The 19,645-nt window shown below is 38.2% G+C and overlaps 1 protein-coding gene across 3 annotated transcripts in view; it reads left to right on the top strand.

The window, feature by feature from the left end:
• Positions 1-19,645, top strand: part of ptprfa (protein tyrosine phosphatase receptor type Fa) — a 235,933-nt gene that overhangs the window by 38,707 nt on the left and 177,581 nt on the right. For 2 of the 3 annotated variants that reach the window (XM_026345313.1, XM_026345311.1), the window contains exon 1: positions 6,125-6,424. The exons of the other annotated variant lie outside the window; for it this stretch is intronic. The gene's annotated coding sequence lies outside the window, so the exon portion shown is untranslated. Of the gene's footprint in view, positions 1-6,124; positions 6,425-19,645 lie in introns of those variants that run through there. 3 annotated transcript variants of the gene reach the window in all.

Genomic DNA, 19,645 nt, shown 5'->3' with positions numbered 1-19,645 from the left:
TAGCAACCTGAACTGACACACATCTGTTGCTGTTATAATGGATGCAGCTACAGCAGTGGGTTTGGTTCTGAAAGATGACATAATACTGGAGATGAATCACAACTTGGAAAGCTGAGTTATGGCCATGTAAAGTTCACCTTCGACTATATAACCACACTACACTGTACTGATTTGTCACAAAATTAGATTTTATGGTACAACAGCTTGTTTTGTTAGCTGTAACACATAAGTAAACTAAATGTAAATATTCTGGGCAGGGTTAGACATGATGCCTCAACATTTCTTTCAATTATTGGAAATTATAGGGAGTGGGTTTTATGAATTGAATCTTACATACACTGATGCATCTTTTAAATGTATGAATTTTATGTATGTCATTGATGCATTGACTGCAGTTCAGTCAAAAAAATGCTTTAAAAAGATTCTTAGCTAAATTGCAGTTTTCTTATTTCCTGAGCCTGTGGATTGGCTGTACCAGCATTTTCAGATGATATACTGATTGTAAAAGAAATATAATTTCAATATAATCTGTGTACTGCTCGTTTTACTAAGGCCTAAAACATCATATTGTCATAATAATGTCATATTTACATGGTGTTCCTCCTGAACAAACACAAACAATGGATACAGATGGTGTATGAACAGTTCCTGTGTGCTGTAAAATTAATTCTATAAGCTATATTAAGCACTTTTTATGTTATGAGGAGACCGGCACAGGCTAAAAATAGACGCGAGGACTTCACATCATCCACTGAGTAGTATGTATGCTTCCGTCTGCTGCTTTCCAACTGTTTTGGGTAGGGTATGTTTGAACCATTTGATTTTACTATTTGCTCAAAAGGTGGGGAAAGCTTGTTATACTAACAAAATACAATAAAAGTAAGATGTAATTTTCTGGTTCCAAAGCGTGATGACAAGCTCTCACATTTACAACAGTTTGGTTCAAATTGATCAGTACATGTACTGTAACTGATGTAGTCTTTGTGATGTGTTTGTTCATAAGCAACAGTTGGCCTTCAGCCTTCAGGGAAATAAAGACAGCAACTTTTTTTTTCTATTAAACAAGAACATAATTTGAATCAAACCAAAAAAAAAAAAAAACAAATAATCTAATAACGTTACAGTTACATTACTGGATATTGTAGTGAAAGAAAGGATATTTTTTGATGGAAAATTAGTTTCCCTACAAACATACAGTATATTGGTGTTTCCAAATTAGTTGTAAAAGAAATTAGTTGTAAAGAAGCATCATTTTTAGAAGATTGTCTCATTTATCAATTTAACACATAAAGTGACCATTATAAACTTTACTTTCATAAGCTGCTTTCACAAATGTACTGGAACCCTGAACTTTACCCAGGTGAGCTGCATGTGAGAACGCAAATGTTATTCAGCTTGTCTGGACTTTATCCTGTGAGCCCCTAGTACAATGACGCGTAATGTCCGAGTGAGCCCTGGTGTAAATACACCACATAGTAATTCAGGCTATTCACAACAAGCAAAGATTTTCGTTTCATCCAAGCTTCTTACCAGAAGGTTTTAGACTTTTACCATGTTTTCTATTATTGATCACGCTGTTCAACTGATGCGCCGTAAACAAAAGATTTCCGCAGTGTTCTTTTTTTGTCACGTTGTGTCTCCCGCAAACCCAGACTTTCTCCTGCTGTGTGCTGAATGTGTTTAGCACAACTCCAAAATATATCTGGACCTGATTCTCCAGACATAGGCCAAAATGCAAAATATGTGAAAACAAGTAAGTAACAAACTAAGTAAAGCAGCACAGCAAAGGTCTGTTGTGCTGGTTAGGCGTGTGTTCCTGAACTCTTTGGTCAAACATGTCCCACACCAGATAATTTCAGAATCTAGATATTTCTTCTACAAGCACAAAGTATGCTTAGGTTCACTGTCTTAGTTCCCAATCAGTCGTTGGCCAGAGGGAGTGGTATGCATTTTCAGTATGGAGTGGGATCCATCATTTTTCTTTTACACTTCTCTGGAAAAATCTAATGATGTCTTGGTGTTTCTTGCCAGGGTACAGGTACAGTATACAGTATATATAGGTGTCAAAATACATAAAAAAATAGCAAAACAGCTGAGCACATGTTGACATGTTAGTTTTGTAAATCATCAAATGAAATAATTTTAGAGCAACAGCCCTGCAAATAATACAGAAAACAAAAACGTCCAAAAACAAACTAGTAGATCAATCAGCCACTGAAATCTTGTTTGTAGGCTGAGTATTGACCCTCAGATCAATTTGTGAAGCAGGTGGGGACAAAGTGTTTCTTTCCTCAGGTTTTCTCATTGACTGGGAATGAAACAAAGAACCGTGCTCTCACTGATCTATTCCTCACAGATTTCAGAGTGGAGAAGGAAAAATGTTATTGTATGAACAATGAACTGATTTCAAGTGTAAATGTATCACAGGAGTAGGTGTGTGTGTGTGTGTCTGTGTGTGTGTGTGTGTGTGTGTGTGTCCATATGAGCCTACCCCTTCAGGGGTGTTAGAACTCTTTTCTGGAGGAGAAAAGTGATGCATTGCACCCAGCAGCACAGTAGCTGACTAAGCCTCGATTTTCCTCAGGACTTTTTTATTTAATTTTTTGAAGTTCAGGGATCAGTTCCCTTCTGGTATTATTGGGTTTCAGACTGACATGTTTTGTTTCTAAACCGTGATTTCAGAGGGTTATTAAAAGGCAGCTCACGTCACTTATCACAGATGCCAAGCTGCTCTTTGTAACTGAATGAAGGGAAAGGAATTACAGCTTGTTTCCTTTACCAGGTGGCCGCTCACTTTCAGGGGGAACTACAGCTTGTTTGATGTGTCTTTTGACCCTGTGAAATTGCAGGAGTTCATTTAGGTGAAATGATAAATCTTTATGAGAAACATGAGCTGGCAGGATTTTGAAAATGTGCTCTGTGATGTTAGTTTGAAATAGATACCCTCTGTCAGAGTGGCCACAGCAGAGGCAAAGAGACGTTCTTTGTTGCAGATGGATTTAATGCCTGTGACTTACTTGTTTGTACTGAACCCAGTAAGGCCTGCTTTGGTAAAAATGTTCTTCTGTAAATAAAAGCTTTTATCTTAATCACAGCTTTTTATAACTGTTAATATTTTAAACTTGTACTCAAGTTTGTTTGATCTAGAAATTTAACTGTGCCTCTAAAATGACAGAAAAACACATTTTTAACTGTGTACTTTACTACTATCTCCTAATAATAACCAGTTATTAGCTTATTTAACTACCAACCTTAAACTCAAATGTTAATAATCAATAATCATAGAATAACTAAATAGTTAATTAATAACATAAATAAATCATGTAAAGTCTGTTATAAAAGACAGATTGTGAAGTTATAAATGAAAGTTTGTACAAATAAATCAAAATAAAACTATGATACCACTTGTTGTACAATTATTGTAACTGTGTTCTACCGTTCACATTCCAAGGTAATGGAAGTAATTCTAGCTCATTTATTTTGTAATCTCTGGACATTTCATTGTCATGAAAATATGTGCTAATTCTGTGCCATACTGTGCCCTTTTTGTTCTTTGCTGGTGAACTTTTGAAAAAGCCCCCATGATTCCAAACTGTGTATTTTTCTTCTTCTTTCTGGATCTGACAGCGTTCAAAGTCAAGACCATTCGACCCCGAAAATTCATTAAGGGCACTTCAGGTGCTCACACCTACAGGCTTTAGTTTGTTTAAAATCGAAGTCAAGTTCGTTTTCCCTCTTGGTGCGGTTCGTTTTGACTGGTGTGAACACGTTATTCGCACTTGAATGAGCACCAAAACAACCGCACCAAGACGTCCTGAAAGAGGTTTACTCAATCTGCATCATTTAGAGAAAATGCTGTGAATCACATGATTTGGGTAGTGTGTAGATTTCCATTTCTTTTGTTTGTCCACCAAAAATATGGTGTCTGATTAATTAGTGGCGAACATGAAGACACGATGAGGTGAAGTGTCTCACAAGCTCACAGATAATAAACAATAATAACGGGATGCCAAGCCTGCATTAACATTCATTGTGAAATAATCTCTCTCCTGTCACACAAATGTATGCTGTATGTAGCACTTTACGTTCTTCCTGTATTTACTATTGTTGTTGTGGCAGACACACCTGACCAATAGGTGGAGAGAATGTGCGTTCCAGTGCCTTGCGTGATTTGACGTGATGCATTTTAGTACGCTTTTCCCGAACCAAGAGTAAAACTCTCCAAGTTTACAAACTCATCCACTGATTCGGACAAAGCAAATGCACTAAGGTGTGAAAACACCGTAAGGGCCCACTACTGAGCAGTTCAAAGCTTTTTACTAATTTTAGCTACTTGTAGTAATATAGGATAGAAACCCATGGCATCATCACATAGAAATCCAAAAATTTTGTTTTATAATATTTTTTAATGATCCATTGATGCTACAAACCTAAATTGTGACCATACAAAAGGAGCTCTGTTTCATGACCTTAGTCCCAGCTGTCTTATTGTCAAAGACATATGTGTTGTGCTTTATGAAGGTGTCATTGTGAAACATTTTATTAATACACTTTGATCAAATAACTTAAAGACAGAGTTATTTGATTTTAATAAATAATATGAGGGTGTGAGATGAGGGGGAAGAGGGTTTTGTGTATTTTAGTTCATTTCCTAATAGTGATTCACCACACCTTGCTATATTTGGTACAGTACAGGGTGATATTTTTGCAACATTTTGGCAGTTGCAGAAATTTAATTTAATAAATTTGAACGATGTCTGTGTGCCAAATGGCAGAAGAGCTACAGACACCTTCATGCTGAAATTTATCCCTGTGCTTGTGTTTGGTTTTTCTTTTCTAAACTCTTAAGTAGCACCATCGCATCAGGCTTGAAGAGGCTTGGTCATTATGGCTTCATGGCTAAATCTACCAGTTAAAACATCAGGGAAAAAAGATGCTAGAACTACATTTTGAAGTCAAAGATACAAGCCTTTGGACTCACAATCACAGAGCTCAAAATGTTGCCCTGTGTTCCTTGTGGATGGAAACAAAAGATAAAGCAGGATTTCTATTCTCTATTCACTATCAGACACATTCGCCCCACACACCTTTCTGACGTAAGATTGAGGGGGCTCTGTGACTATTTTAGTAACTTTCCAAAACAACAGTGTGACATTCTCACCCGCTTCATGCTGTGACTGGTCAGCTGTGTGGAGGTGAGAAATGAGCCAGCCACTGTACTTCTCTTTCTAGCTCTCTTTAGTTACTTAACTATTTGTGGCACTTTTCATGTGAACAACCAATAGACTCACTATGAACACCCTCCAGAAGAAACACCTATACCATTTCCATGCTTTGTAGACAGTATTGCATCCCATTCTCTGCCACAACTATTTTTTACTCCACCATCCAGTTTGATTGTTGGAACCTTTTGAAATAGGAACCTAGTGACTGGTGGCCCATTAAACCTACGTCTTCATGGAAACAATCATGGTTAAGTTACTCTGAGAAACCCAACAACTTGGTCAGGTTTAACAAAAAGATTGTGGTTACTCACAGTCACTTTAATGTTTCAGTACCTTTATTGTCATGGTTACAATGTAAAATAGGCGACAAACTTAACAATAGACATTAAAGAAACTAACATGTCACACCAGAATTGAACGTCTTTCTCCTCTAGAAAACTGCGTCTATCTATCTATCTATCTATCTATCTATCTATCTATCTATCTATCTATCTATCTATCTATCTATCTATCTATATGTTTTTAGATACCAACCACACCAGCTTTATTGCTTTATAACTGTGTCACTGGCTTTCTTAGACAATCTTGAGTAACCACACTTTGTATGAAATAACTAAGTTGATTGAAGCTCACAGAAACCTGAATGCAGGTATTCAGACACACATTATGGACCCTACTACTGTGAAGTGGCTGTGCTGTGTGTCCTGTTACCAAAAGCCTTTTGTGTCGCTGACATGAGATGGGAGGAGCTTGTCTTACCTGTGCTTAGTCAAACCTTTAGTTTAGCTTCCACCCGGAGCAGGGTCCGCCTCTCAGCCTCCAACTGAAACCCAACACCTGTGACATCATGCACGGAGACATTGGCTGCTGGCTGGCTAGGCCCGCTCACACAGCTGCAGGCTGTTCTCTGCTCTTCCCTCCCAGGAGAGATCAACAGCTCTGACCCGCGCTACCAGCCACAAGGAGCTGATCTGCGCTCAGATCAATCACGCTGCTGCAGAGCTCTGAAGCCTCTACCTGTGGCTGACCTCAGCGGCTGCACACCTCCCCCAGGCTCAGCGCTCTGCAAGCTTGCAGGGGAATTGTTTTATGGGCTTTGTAGAGGAATTATTCTGTCACTTCTGAGGCACAAACGCTGAAGGCTGCCAGCACCAATTCTCCTCAGGATACTCATGTTTTCTCCATGGTGCTTGATGCAGGTAAGCACTTGACATTCTGCAACTTATGATGTTCTCATGCTGAACGTGGCCACCTGCTCACATGCCTTTTAAGACTTTTATTTTTTTATTATAGCTTTGAAAGTGACTGTTAAGCATCTATTTTTGTCCTCTCTGAATACCGTCCTATCACTAGCCTAATTGTAGGATTCATATGTTTCTCTCAACGCCAAAAGATCCTGATGAGTTTTTCACCACAGATGAGTGTCTAGGCACTTAGGCAACACATGCACACACAAATAGCAAGCAAGGGAGACAAAGAGAGAAGAATAAACCACACGGCAGAGTATCCTGTAGACTATACTGTGCCCGCAGGAATTAGACTTTAGGGTCCACGGTGCCACAGTGCTGAAACATAAGGATCTCTACTGCTTTACCGCTGACATTTGAGTTCAACTTCAACATTTACATTTACGTTTTCATCCATAAAACATTGTAGTAATAGTTTGGATGTCCATAATAATGTTGGAAAATAAAAATAACACACACCGAAATGCATAAGATATACTTTACATAAAGACCCTCTGTGCATTGAGAATACCTACAACTCAAATTCAAGTAATGAACATAGAACAAAGTTTCAGACTCAGTCTGCATATCATTTTAAATAGGTTGATTGTAAAATGTGATCGCTTCAAATTGTCTTGTTTTGTCTCAAAAGATATAAAAATATTCAGTTTAACAAAAAACAACAACAACAAAAAAAAAAAAGAAAAGAAAAGCAGTTCATTTGTCTGACTTGAATTCCCAGTATTAGTAATTTCTTTTGTTAAAAGTTCTTGTGATTGTATCTTGCCAGACTTACCTTATTCCATAGTTTTGGCTTCTGACTGGGAAACCTCAAAAGTGGATTTTATGTCATTCCATAGTAGATTAACTTAACTTTTTTAGGGTCATTGCATTGCATTGCATGTGCTTGCAGAGGGTTACCCTGACATTATCCTGTAGGACACCTTGATAACTTTGTCCTTGCTCATGGCAAACTGTCCAGGTTTAGTGGCAGAGAAGGAGCTCTGAATCATGATGCTCCGGCCACCTTACTTTGTTGTTGTTACAGTTCCAACCAGCTGAGGCAGCATCTCTTATTGTGTTGACCTACCTGTTTGTTTCTATTTCGAGTTCCTGCCCAGATCATTTGTTGATCACCTATCTTGTATTTATTCTCTATTGTGTTCCCTGTTAGTTTGCTAGTGTGTCATTCTTGCTTGGTCAGTTCCTTTCTCCTGTCCTCTCACTGACCACCAGCTCTTGTCCTCCACAGGTTGTATGTTAGTTAGATTTCCCAGGAGTATCTGGTTTGTTTGTTAGTGTTCACTTTACTCTTTTGTTTGCTAGTTTGTTTCTTACTGATTATTAGCTCCCTGCTCTGCAGTGTTTTTTTTTTTTTTGTTCATAGTTTATGCAAATTTATAGCCTCCTGCTTTCGCAGTAATTTAGTTTTCTCGTTTTCCTAGTTAGATTATCGTTGTTAATTTTCTCTGGCCTTTGCAGTGATCTTTTGTTCTATTCTTCGGTTGTTAGCGTTTTGCCAGCTAAAGCTGTGATTTTGTGTTGTTCACCTGTTTTTAATAAATATTCTTTTTGATGTGGATGCTCCAAATGTTAATGTGTGATTATGTGCTATAATTAATAATTTAACCATAACCTCCTCTTTGTATGACATCCAAAAGTAAAGTATTTTAAAGTTATAAAAAGTATTTGATCTCGCAGATTACCTGTATGTATATATATATATATATATGTATATCATATATATATATATATATATATATATATATATATATGATATACAGTGATTTCTAGTAGACAAAGTTGTCCCTAGGGGGACATGTTTCTGGGGAGAAGTGACACTGAATGTGTTCTCTGATTTTGTTGCGTAGACAGCTTTGGGGAGTGCTTACGTTTTAGGCATTGGGGCTTATGTCTTTTAACTAAAGTATAATCAACAGCTAATCCCAAAGTCCTCTGCAGCCTCAAAGCTGTTAGTTTAAAGAAGCCACTATTTACTTACTACAGTTGTCCAACATGTTACTACAACTCTGATTTTTATCTAAAGGCTTTCAGTTGCTGTTTAATTATGGTAAGACATACACACCTATACACAGCATTATAATTATTGCAGTTGTAAAATTTCAAACTTTTGTGACATTGAAGCACTAAGCATATCTTAATAGTAATGGTGATTTTATCACAATTTTCTCTATCCATAGTATAGGAAGCTTAACGCAATAGAAAATTGTTACCCTAGATGTATTTAGAAGCTCATTTTAAGGGTTAAAATTGATAAATATTTTCTCTTGTTGGGGCAAATTGAGGCTGTGATGTGTCTGTGTAGATGCAAATGTTCTAAATTCTGTGAAAATTGCGATTGTTACAGTATAACACTAGTTCTGCATCCAGTCACAGCAGATATTGGTACACTTTACGTCAATTGCACATCTTTGTAAACCAAATGGTGCTAGATATTCAGTGATGCTACTATGAGTAGCTTTTAGAGATCAGTGGAAACTCAACAGATCTGATATGAGCAAGTTCTTTTTCTGTTTTGTGGACAAGAATGTTGTTACTTACTTTATAGTTAATGTGATGTATACCATGCATGTCAGATGTATGTTTGCTTCAAAACATTACTGGTGAATTAGCCATCAGGTGCTTTTGCTGATTTGCACATTTTAGAAATAATTTTGGACTCAAAACAAAATTGATTCAAGTTGAGTACAACATAATCTAAATACATTTAGTTTTCTGCAGCAACATGTAGGTGATGAGTAGCTGGATAAGAAATGCTACTTGGACTGATGCAATGTGCAGCTGTGTAGCAGGAAAAAAATACTGGATATATTTGAGTTGGCGTATGACTGGGGTCTGGTTAATCCTAACAATACATGACTGGTTGGGTTATGTCACCAAACAACACCAGCAATGACTGGTTAGTGTAGTGGTAAGATCACCCTCTTCTATGTGGGAGACTTGGGGTTCAAATCCCGGTGGGCCAAGCCTAAGGCTAAGTTGCTTTGGATAAAAGTGTCTGCCAAATGACGTAAAGTAATTAACTGGTAACCTTCTTCTGCTGTCTTCACCCAACTATTTGCACATTGTAGCTGTGCTTTGAGCGTCTCCAGTTTTCCAATGTAGTGTTATGTCTGATTGCTTGAACAAAGCCAAATATAACAGTAATTATTAATATATTGACAACAGTTCATGACGACTCTTCTTGATTTCAAATCACTTCCTAAACGCTGTTTCTGCTCCATTAAAAACAGGCACAGTATCTGGTCTCACAATAAAACATCCCCAAAGTTTCACACCCCTTCACCTTGACATCCAACACCATCTTGACTATTTCATACAGGTGGTGGGGTGAACTCGCCTTACATCTCACACTACCCCAAGGGTCCCCTCAGACCCCCCTTGCTGGCTTGGTACATTCGATACATCATAGCGAGATGGTGTTTGGGTATAATAAAGCTGCCTTGTAGAGGTAGTGTAAATGGGGCTATTCTATTGTCTGATGTGGATATGCCCTTATTGGCATTGCAAGCTGTTGGATTAGCTCATCACCTCATAATTTGTTGCTGTTTAACCCAACATTCAGAGCTTTACTAACTTATATGTGCCTCCTCTGTCACTCAGTGTCTCCATTCTCCTCATGCTCTGCCCCCCGGTGCCACATGCTGGAATCTGAGAAAGGTCTGTCCTCACTGCAGGTTCATTGTCTCTGAGATTTTACCTTTATGTAAGATGGTATTTAGATTTGTGCTTGTGTTGCCAGGTTATTGTACAATGTTGCAAATATTCATTGATTAACATTGATGCTTTGGTGCTCGTCACAAGCAGCTTAGGAAGGTGTTGTATTTTGATCAGCAGCAAGAAAAATACACACAGTGCATTCAGTCTGAATTTATATAAAACATTTCACAGGAACTGCATGGAGATCAAACTAATGCTATCATTAATGCTGTAATACACTGTAGTCACCTTATGAAAAGAATGTTTTGTTGTAGAAGTAGATGTAGAAAGTAAAAGTCCTTATCACAAGCTTCAGAGGCACAGTTCAATCTAGATTCAAATAATTATAATTTTATTTTCCTGCCTCAAATAAAAATAGATATGAGTTAGTTGTTAGCAATATGACATGATCTATAGTTGGTTATAAATATGAGGTGTAAATATTCAGATATCTTTCACAGACTTTCCGCCTGAAGGTATTCTCTTTCGCTATAAAGTAGTCATTGATGTGCAGCCTGTGGAGACCAGTTACATGCTTGCTGCAGCATTGCATCTGGGTCTACAGCTCATCAAGGGACCTCTTTCATTCAGAACGCACAAAAATCCTTAGAGGGCTCGTTCAGGGTTTAAACATCAGATTGTGTCAAAGAGTCACAGAACTCTTGTCATTTTAGTGTCATGTGAGTCAACTGCGATGAAAACCATTTATCGTAAAAGACTTAAACACGTCACTCTGCACGTCATGCCTTTAACTGGATTTCTGCACTTTGTTTCAATTCAACTAACTTGGTGACCCAGAAGTTTCAGAAAATGTGACTAGATTTGTTTGTAGAAAAATTTAGTTGTCAAAGTTGAACCCTTCAGGGCAAGTTTACTTTGACTCCATGAATCTTCTGATCACAGAAATTTAGCTGACATAAAATTGACTTTGGTGTTTACTGCCATTACTTTGTTCGGAACCACTGCCAAAAAAACAGTGGGGACCTCCGTAAAACGCCAAATTGTCATTCTTACATTTTGATTATTTTACAAATTAAGCAAAGTCATAGCATCATTTTTTGCCTTCATTTCACTTAGCTACCCTGAATGGTACATTACAATGGTAAGCAGGGGGAGGGCTTGGATTCTTTGAATATGTGTCATCATTCATACTGGAAGAGTTTTTATCATCAGACAGAGTTGGGGGCTGCCCTCCTCTCAGCCAGCCTGTCTGTCTACACGTACATTAGTATGCTGACGGCTGATGCAGAGAAATGATGAGTGACTCAGTGATACTGCTGGGTATGGGTAGATATTTGTGCCTGCAGGTACTGAATTTGAATTCTGTAACCCGAGTTTGTGTCTCATAATATTACACTGTGTTTAAGCTTCCAAAATAGAATTTGATTTTGCCACATACAGAACTTTGTGAAAGAAGGAAATCTAATTGCCATGACTCAACTTCTAAATTACTTTACCTGGTTGACTGAGAATCTTCACAGACTTTTTGTGAAGTGAAGTGAATTGAGCTTGATCAAATGCAAGGTCTACTTACAGATTTTCCCACAAGCTTACCTAAGTGTTAGTTTAGCAAGTTAGGTTAAGTTTTCTTTGCATTTATTTGAAAAAGATAAATTACTTTAGAAACAGGGCTGTAGCACAAAACTCCTTGATTGTGCCACATTTTGGTTATAAGTTACAATAGATTTCACCACTGTCAGGGGGTTGGTGGGATTATGTAGGAGAAACTATGCACATTATCTGCTCAGTGAAAACCTTCTGGGTGTTCGGCTTTTTAATGAACACTAATAACAGTAGTTATGAATATATAGAGGGTTATCTTTTTTCAGACTTTCAATTCCATGTTTTGCATTCTTTGTCCTGTTGACCTTTATGCATTTGAATGAATGATCACGTAACTTGTAAATTGATAAACATAAAAGACAGATAAGCAGGTGGAAACTACCTACAATACGAAACCTACGTATATTCTTAAACAAAGTAACATATCAGTAAACTCAACTAATACATGCAAATTAAATGTTATGTTATCTTCATACTAATATAATGTATAATTTAAAAATATAACCAAAAAAGCTGAGCATCTACTGTACAGTTTCAGTTTCTCCAATCCCTTTTTAAACACAATTATTATGTATTGTACAGTATATTGCATGTCTGTTCAGTCCCACTATGTTTGCCATCACCTGTAAACAAGACCATCATTCTGTACTAATGCACTGTGTCATTACAAAGACTTTTACATTTTATGAGGTATAGCGTACTGTATACTATGTATTTATAAGCCAACAGGGTCAGTGTTTTCATGTGATTGTAAAGTAATCACACATTCCAGCTTATGTTTCTATTGCACAACTGCCAAACTAGACAACTACATCCTTTCTGGTTGGTAACTGTCGTCCAGCCACGGTGATCTTCCACCCCGTAGCCATCAGTCAAACCCAGCCACTTCCTCCAGAGTTATTGATCTGTCTCCTGGCACAGTTTTGTCTCCAGGAGTGAAGGCGTGAAGGAATGTGACTCAGTGTCCATGCAGTCTGGAGACACGATGGATCTGCAGTGTTCATATTTAACAGTGTTTATGAAGGCGGTCAGTGAGCAGCTGTCCTGCCAGGAAGTGTCACCATAAAAGCTTAGTTTTGTCTCTGGCCTTTGACATGGTGAGACATAGTTTAGCTATATGTGATGAGATGACACCAGCTCCTGTCTTGGTGATAGTGTGTGTTACACACATTGAAATGAAACAAGATTTTACATGGAATAATATTTAAATACAGCGTGCTGCCAGGAAGCCTATCATTGTGATTTCAAAGAATTTTGAAGTTGACAATAGCAAGACTTTCTTTTGCTCTTTGCAGTATTGGTTGCTTCACTGACTTGTAATTTTCCATAATGCACAGCATTGTTGCAGGCTAATTACACCATAATTACAGAAAAGAGGGAGCTGTAATTAAAAGACCTACCACAAAATGTAATCAGCAGATTTTTTGCCAGAGGACCATTTTGATTTTACCCTTTCTAACAGTAATACCAGCCTATCATGGTGTCAGCACAAAGGCTTTCATTTTGCTTCATTTCATTTTTAACAACAGATTGTCAGATCTATCAAAAATAATCCCATTTTCTGTTCTGCAGAAAGTGCTTTTGAGATGGAGAAAATGCAGATGGCTTCAGTAATACATAACTGTTTATTGACACATATGTGGCACTACAGTAATAAGCATGTACAGGAACTGTTCCATGCATGGTTCATGGGTCATCCACCCAGGTTTTCCTGTTGCTGATAATTAACCAGAAAACATTGTAGTTAAGGTTAGCAAAAGGTTGTAGTTTTTGTTAAATACTAAAACTGGTGGTGATCTGGTCTAAGATAAACATACTTAGACCAGATACATACTAGGCGATCAGGCGCTTTTTTATGAGCAGAACGAGAGTGTAGTGAAGTAACAGTTTGAATAAGAGTGTTTGCTAACTATGCATAATTTTTGACAATAATAATGTGTAGCATTAATGTCTGCTGAATTAATATTATCCTTCTCTTTTTCAAAAGCTGAGATATTACTGTATGGGTGATCTGATTATGGACACAGCTTGTGGATGTGTCACTGAATCCAGAAGGGAATGCTTCTGGAACTCTTGCTTTAAATATAATATGATTTGATATAATATTAGTCCCTGATTTCAGCTAAAGTCACAGTGAATGTTTGCTCAAGTGATTCCTGTGTGTGCACACAAAAGATAAAGAGTGAATGCGCATACATAAACCTGTGAAACAAACTTCCATGAGTACCACACAAACTCAGGTTCACTCTCTGCATTCCTATGTATATTACAGATCTTGTATCTAACACTGCTCAGTAACATTAGAGCAAATGCAGTAATTGAATGCTTACCTTAAAAACCTGTATGTGATGCCAAGTCTTTGCATTGAAATCATAGGCCCTGCTGTCTTCCATATGTTGCTAGTGGCCTTGCTGTGTAGTGTTACACAAAAGTTTAGGACTACGTAGGTTTTTGGTTGACAGCAAGCTGGCCCTCGAGGAAACTGGGCTGCTCTGGAAGTAATTGGCTGAGATATAGCTTTTAGAAGGATATAAATTATTCAACTAAGCCATCTCTTTGCATCCTTAAGAAACTCTGGAAATTGATTAATGTGCGGAAAAAACATAGTTCCGTTTGTTCTCCTATACCTTTCTGGGTTCTTCCTTACTTGCTTGCACTGTAATGTGGTGACAATTAGACAAGATGTTATAAAAAGAAATTCACAAATGAAAAAAGTTATTCAGTCAAAAAATTGTTACAAATGTTTAGTTTAAATGTTAAAAATTAAACATTGTATTTAAGTCACACAGTTTTTTTCAGGCCACAAATTTCCAGCCAAAATTCTCCAGCCTTAACCAAGTGCTGTGAGTGCCTAGAGCAATATTTATCAACTTAGTAACTGCAAATACTGGACATTGTACTGAAAGAGTTGATATATTCATGAAAAACATATGGGAGAATTTATGTACAAGTTCAATGGAAGTCAATGGAAACATAATGTTTAGGACTTGTCCTAAGACATTTGCTCACTATTTTGGTTACAAAAACTGACCCTAATGACTGCACATGGCAATACATATTTACAAAATCATCATGAATATTTAATATTTAATTAATAATGCTCTAATCCCAGTGTTGCATAATCACAGCAAAAAAGCCTGCAGTGAATAAGGAGGTGGCTGCTCTGAACTATAACTGATGCCCGGGCGTTGGGCATCAGACGTGTGGATTAATGAAGAGATTGAAATGATTGGTGACTGATGAGCGCAGGGTTTCATTTCACCGCATTAATGTATCAAAGCTCTCTGAAGGTTGCTTCTCATCTTGTGCTGCCGATGCCATCTGACAGCCAGTCTTTCTTCCTGCCAGCTGTCTAGGCCATCAGTAAGTGAATAACCCTGTCGACAAATAGCCTGTATAGCATCTCTCGGTCTCTGCAGAGGGAGGAGAGGCACTAATCAGTGTCTGCAGAAGAGCGCCATGAGTCTGCGGGGAGAGCCATGGCAGGAGTGGGTGTCTAGTGTAGGCTCATCTCCCATCTTCCATCACTTCTCATTGAACAACTAACTTCGACTGCTCCAAGTCAGAGTTTGGATATTTCTAATGCGGAGTAGTTATGTGTCACCCTGTGATAGATTGGATATTTTCTTTTCCATCCATTGCTCAATGCTTAGATAGACTAATAAATCAGGTATATGCACTGATTCAAAAGATCTTAAAGCCCCAACTTAGCAGAGATCAAAATAATCCAGTGCTGACAAACATAAAATTATCTCACGACCACTTTGTCAACACTTTGTCTCTTTTATGCTATCTATTTTCTTGATACATTAACAACTTAGAACGCATAGTAGAACCTTCTAGAGGCAATCATCCACATTTTTTTAACTGCTGTTAATCTGATGTGTCCTGTGTGACTGCCACTACTAAACAAGCAATACCTACGCTTGTTTAGCAGTTAGCTAGCCTAGGGCTTTTCCTGTGAAGATTGAAGTTCTTATTGAAAATTAAAAATCCACGTTCAGAAAATAAACGTTTATATATCATGTTTCATATACTGTTCCAATACTTATGCTCTTGTCTTATACAAAAGGTACATTTGTCTGTGTTGTCTAGATGGGAATATCAGGACATAGAAATTGAAATTCTGAACGTTGCCTATTTTTTTTGTATTTATTTTTTCTTCTTTTGCCAGGTCAAGTAAGGGCAGTCATCCTAACCTTAGGGAAAGTGAGACAGACAGTAAAAAGCCATTTATATTATTAGATTACGTTTTGGGATAGTTTGCCTACATTTAACAGCTGGTAGATAGAGATGGGAAACACGTTAGCAGACGCCATATCATATCACCTTATAACAACATATTAACAAGGCTTCTCATACTTTTTTGCAGTTGTGTAGTATGAGTCAATTAGTGAACTTAGGCTGCCCAGTTTTTAAAAAATATTTAATATGTATTATCCACACTGAATATGTGTAGAGGCAGTAAATAACCCCGTTTCAGTATCATATGTCAAAACACTGTGCTAATTACAGTATGGAATAAACCAGAAGACAGAATTGAGCCTCTCTGGAAAATTATTTTCATCTCTGGTTGTAGCCATCTGTAGGAAGAAATACAGTGTTCATGTTACGGTGTAATCTACCAACAACGTGTGCTTACACATACTTGACTAACAATCACTGTGCATTCTTTGACATTGCTTGTGGCAGAAGCTGAGCCAGGTTCGGTTTTGCACCTTGGATGCATGCTTTTCATGCAGTACAGTCATCATCGAGTTAGCAGCTCACTGTATATTTTAACCTGATTTGAGTTAATCGTGTAAATGCAAGTAACCTTCAGCAGGTTGTGTTGCATGTTGCATCGTAGACCTGAGTCCTACTCCCATCAGTGCTTTGTTACAGATAATTAATGACCAGCCGTTGAGTTGTGTGTGACACCAAGCAGCCCAGCGTGCTTGTTGCTTTCAGCTTAGTTTAGCCCAGCTGGTAGTGTTGGCAGCTCAGAACGAACCCCCACCCCTGACACCTTCTCCAGCTCCTCCTCTCTCTATCCTGTCTAAATGACTGCAGGCCTTATCTCCACTGACTTTGGACTTGAAGAGGAGAAAGGCCTGAATAAGACACAATAAGGGAAAGCTTTTAACAGTACACCAAGGCTGAGGGATTTAGAGTCTGCAGAAGAGCAGAGTACTCTTTTATAGGTTGTAGAGTAGAGCTCATCGGCTGTGCACAATGAAGCTATTCACAGACTGCTCTCTTTTCTATCTTTTCTATCTTTTCTTCTGTCTTGTTAAAACTTAGCGGATTCAGCTGAGGGATCAGGACTAAGGTGAATTAGATTACTAGATTCTGATGTCAAGTCCCAAACACTGTTTATGCTCATCTGATAACAAGTTGTAAAGAAGCTACTTTCAGTGTGTACTTTTAAAAGACCAGTTGCTTTGCAGTGTACCAGTACCAGTGATTTAGCAGGCACTGAGCTGGACAGTTTAGTTAGTTCTGCCCCTCACTGCTAGAAAGCCCCAGAGGCTTTTCTGTGTACAGTTTTTCCTGTACTTTTCTTGTAGGTTTCCTCTCATAAAACCAAAAACATGCAGATAGGTTAAGTGGAGCCAGGGGCCATGCAACCCTTCACAGTAAGAGCGGGTGGATGAATAGATAATAGAGTTATGGAGGGACAATGGATTGATATATTTTCCTTTTCCTTCAGTGTCCATTGGGTTATGGCTTCATTTGGTATGTGTAAATTCCCAGAGACTTTCATTCACGCATTTCTTTAAGTCACAGTTTCAAGCACAGTGGCCAGTGGATTATTTGGTGTGATGTGTTCATGTGCTGCAGTGGATGGCTGTCCATCACCATTATACAGATCAGTTAGGTGGACCTCACACCCAGTGTGGATGTGGGGAAATGACAACAGGTAACATTTATTTTTAATGGCATATCATTACTTCTGTGTATTATTAATGATAATGAATGTCACTCCATGTTTATGCTTGTGGCGTTACTTCAGGTCTCATTCTGAATTCACTTCTGTATCAGCCACAGCTGGCTTCTCTCTGTTGTTTTGCATCTCTCAGATTTTAGAACACATAATTTCTCCTTTAGAGCTTTTGGACCTTTAAATAGAATTTAATGTACATTAATGTAAATTAAAGCCTTTCTGTGATTTGCCACTCAGGGTTTTAGTGTTATTACGGAAAGAGTACAATAACCATTTGACAGCACTTTATGTAAAGTGTTCTACATTTGCAGCTAAGTGCCACTGCTGTCAATAGAAAGACACATTCAGAAGCTTTTGATATTTAACTTATTCAGAATCAGGGTAGTTGGCGCAAAGTGTTAGACAATTTCTTAATTAATTACAAATTAATAATAAATCCAGATAGAATCTGGCTCTTCAAACCTGTATTCAGTTATTTTGTTTTAATTTAACAGTTGTTTCCTCTGTTGCTTCAACAGATGAATAAATCACTTAATGGCTAGGCTCTATGTGACTGTATGACAATCAGTGGCTCACCTGTTGAGGAGAAATAATACATGTGCATGGTTCATGATTCTTGATGTGAGGTATGTTTGAACAGAGACACACAAACTAACTTTCTGCTAGATTTTAGTACAGTAAAGTGAAATAACAGTAATTCCTTGGTGAGGTTAGGAGGTGGCAGTTGGTGGGCGGGGTTGTCAGCCCTCCTACCAAACATTTACACAGTGTGGACACTATTTTGGTGTTAGGGCATGGCACAGAATGTAGTCACCACAATAATGCGAACAAGAACAGACAGTCTTGACAAAGATTAATGAGGGGTTCTTCCCAACCCTGTAATGCACAACAGTTAGTTACGGACGGTCTCTTTACAGCCCTCTCAAGGCTGCATGCAGAGTACCTGTTCCATCAGCAGTCTCTAAGTGGACATACGAACACTGTTAAAGCACGGCTGCACATGACAGACCTGCTGTTGCACTTCTGGTGCAACCTGCAGCACACTATGTGCAAATCAAACATATTGGTTATGAGAAATTACTGCACATTATTTATTGGTATCTTGGACAGTGATATATTAAAAACAGTTCAGACAGTTAATTAAAACTCTCAGTTAAGAACGCCCTCAGGCCAATCTGTTCTTTTCTCTTCCCTTGCGTCTCCATCCAATAGTGCCACGTAACCGAGCAACGGCTGCAACCGCCATCCTGTTTTTAATGAGTCTGGCTCAAGTGTCGCCTGGAGTTCCACATCTTTAATTACAAGCAAATTAGTACATTTGTTTTCAGTTACTAGACTTAAACCAACCTACAGCACCAAGTGATGGAATTTATACAATATTTCCCTGACATGTCCTACAACTGCGATCTTCAGAGACTTGTAAAAAAAAGTCAAAAGTCAAAGTCAAAATAACACATGACAAGCACCTATAGCTTTTGCAAAAAAAACGTTTCACAACTTGTCTCCCTTTATTTTCTCCGTTACATGTGGCAGACTAATTCTGTGGACGACAGGGGGGACAGCTACTGTGCCACCCCTCTGCTTTCCTCCTGACAGACCTGATGGTGATAGATGCCACCCCTTTCCCGTGATTAAGTTGAGACATGGCCCTGAATATGGTTGTCTGTCTAGGGAAGATGAGACTCCACACAGAGATTGTAGAGTATCCTTTATACAAAAGGAGCCTGCTGTGAGCTTCTCTAGGCCAGGGGTTTCCAAACCACCAGCCAATCAGAAACTGGAAGAAACTGTCTTAGAAGAGGTGAATGGGTATCTTATTGCAACTCTTCTTGTAGTTATCTTCTGACTTATGCTTTTCAACAAACTTTTCAAGGAGCTGCTATTTTTTTGTCTTTATTGTGTAGTTTTTAGTCAGGATACTGTCTCACCAGTAAGTGGACTGTCCAGATACAGGTGTATATGCAACTATATATGCGATTTTACTT

The sequence above is a fragment of the Anabas testudineus genome, chromosome 4 (assembly GCF_900324465.2).
Source record: "Anabas testudineus chromosome 4, fAnaTes1.2, whole genome shotgun sequence".
In the NCBI taxonomy this organism is placed as follows: domain Eukaryota; kingdom Metazoa; phylum Chordata; class Actinopteri; order Anabantiformes; family Anabantidae; genus Anabas; species Anabas testudineus.
The sequence above is the reverse complement of the archived record's forward strand: the minus strand, read 5'-3'. Positions and strand labels throughout refer to the sequence as shown.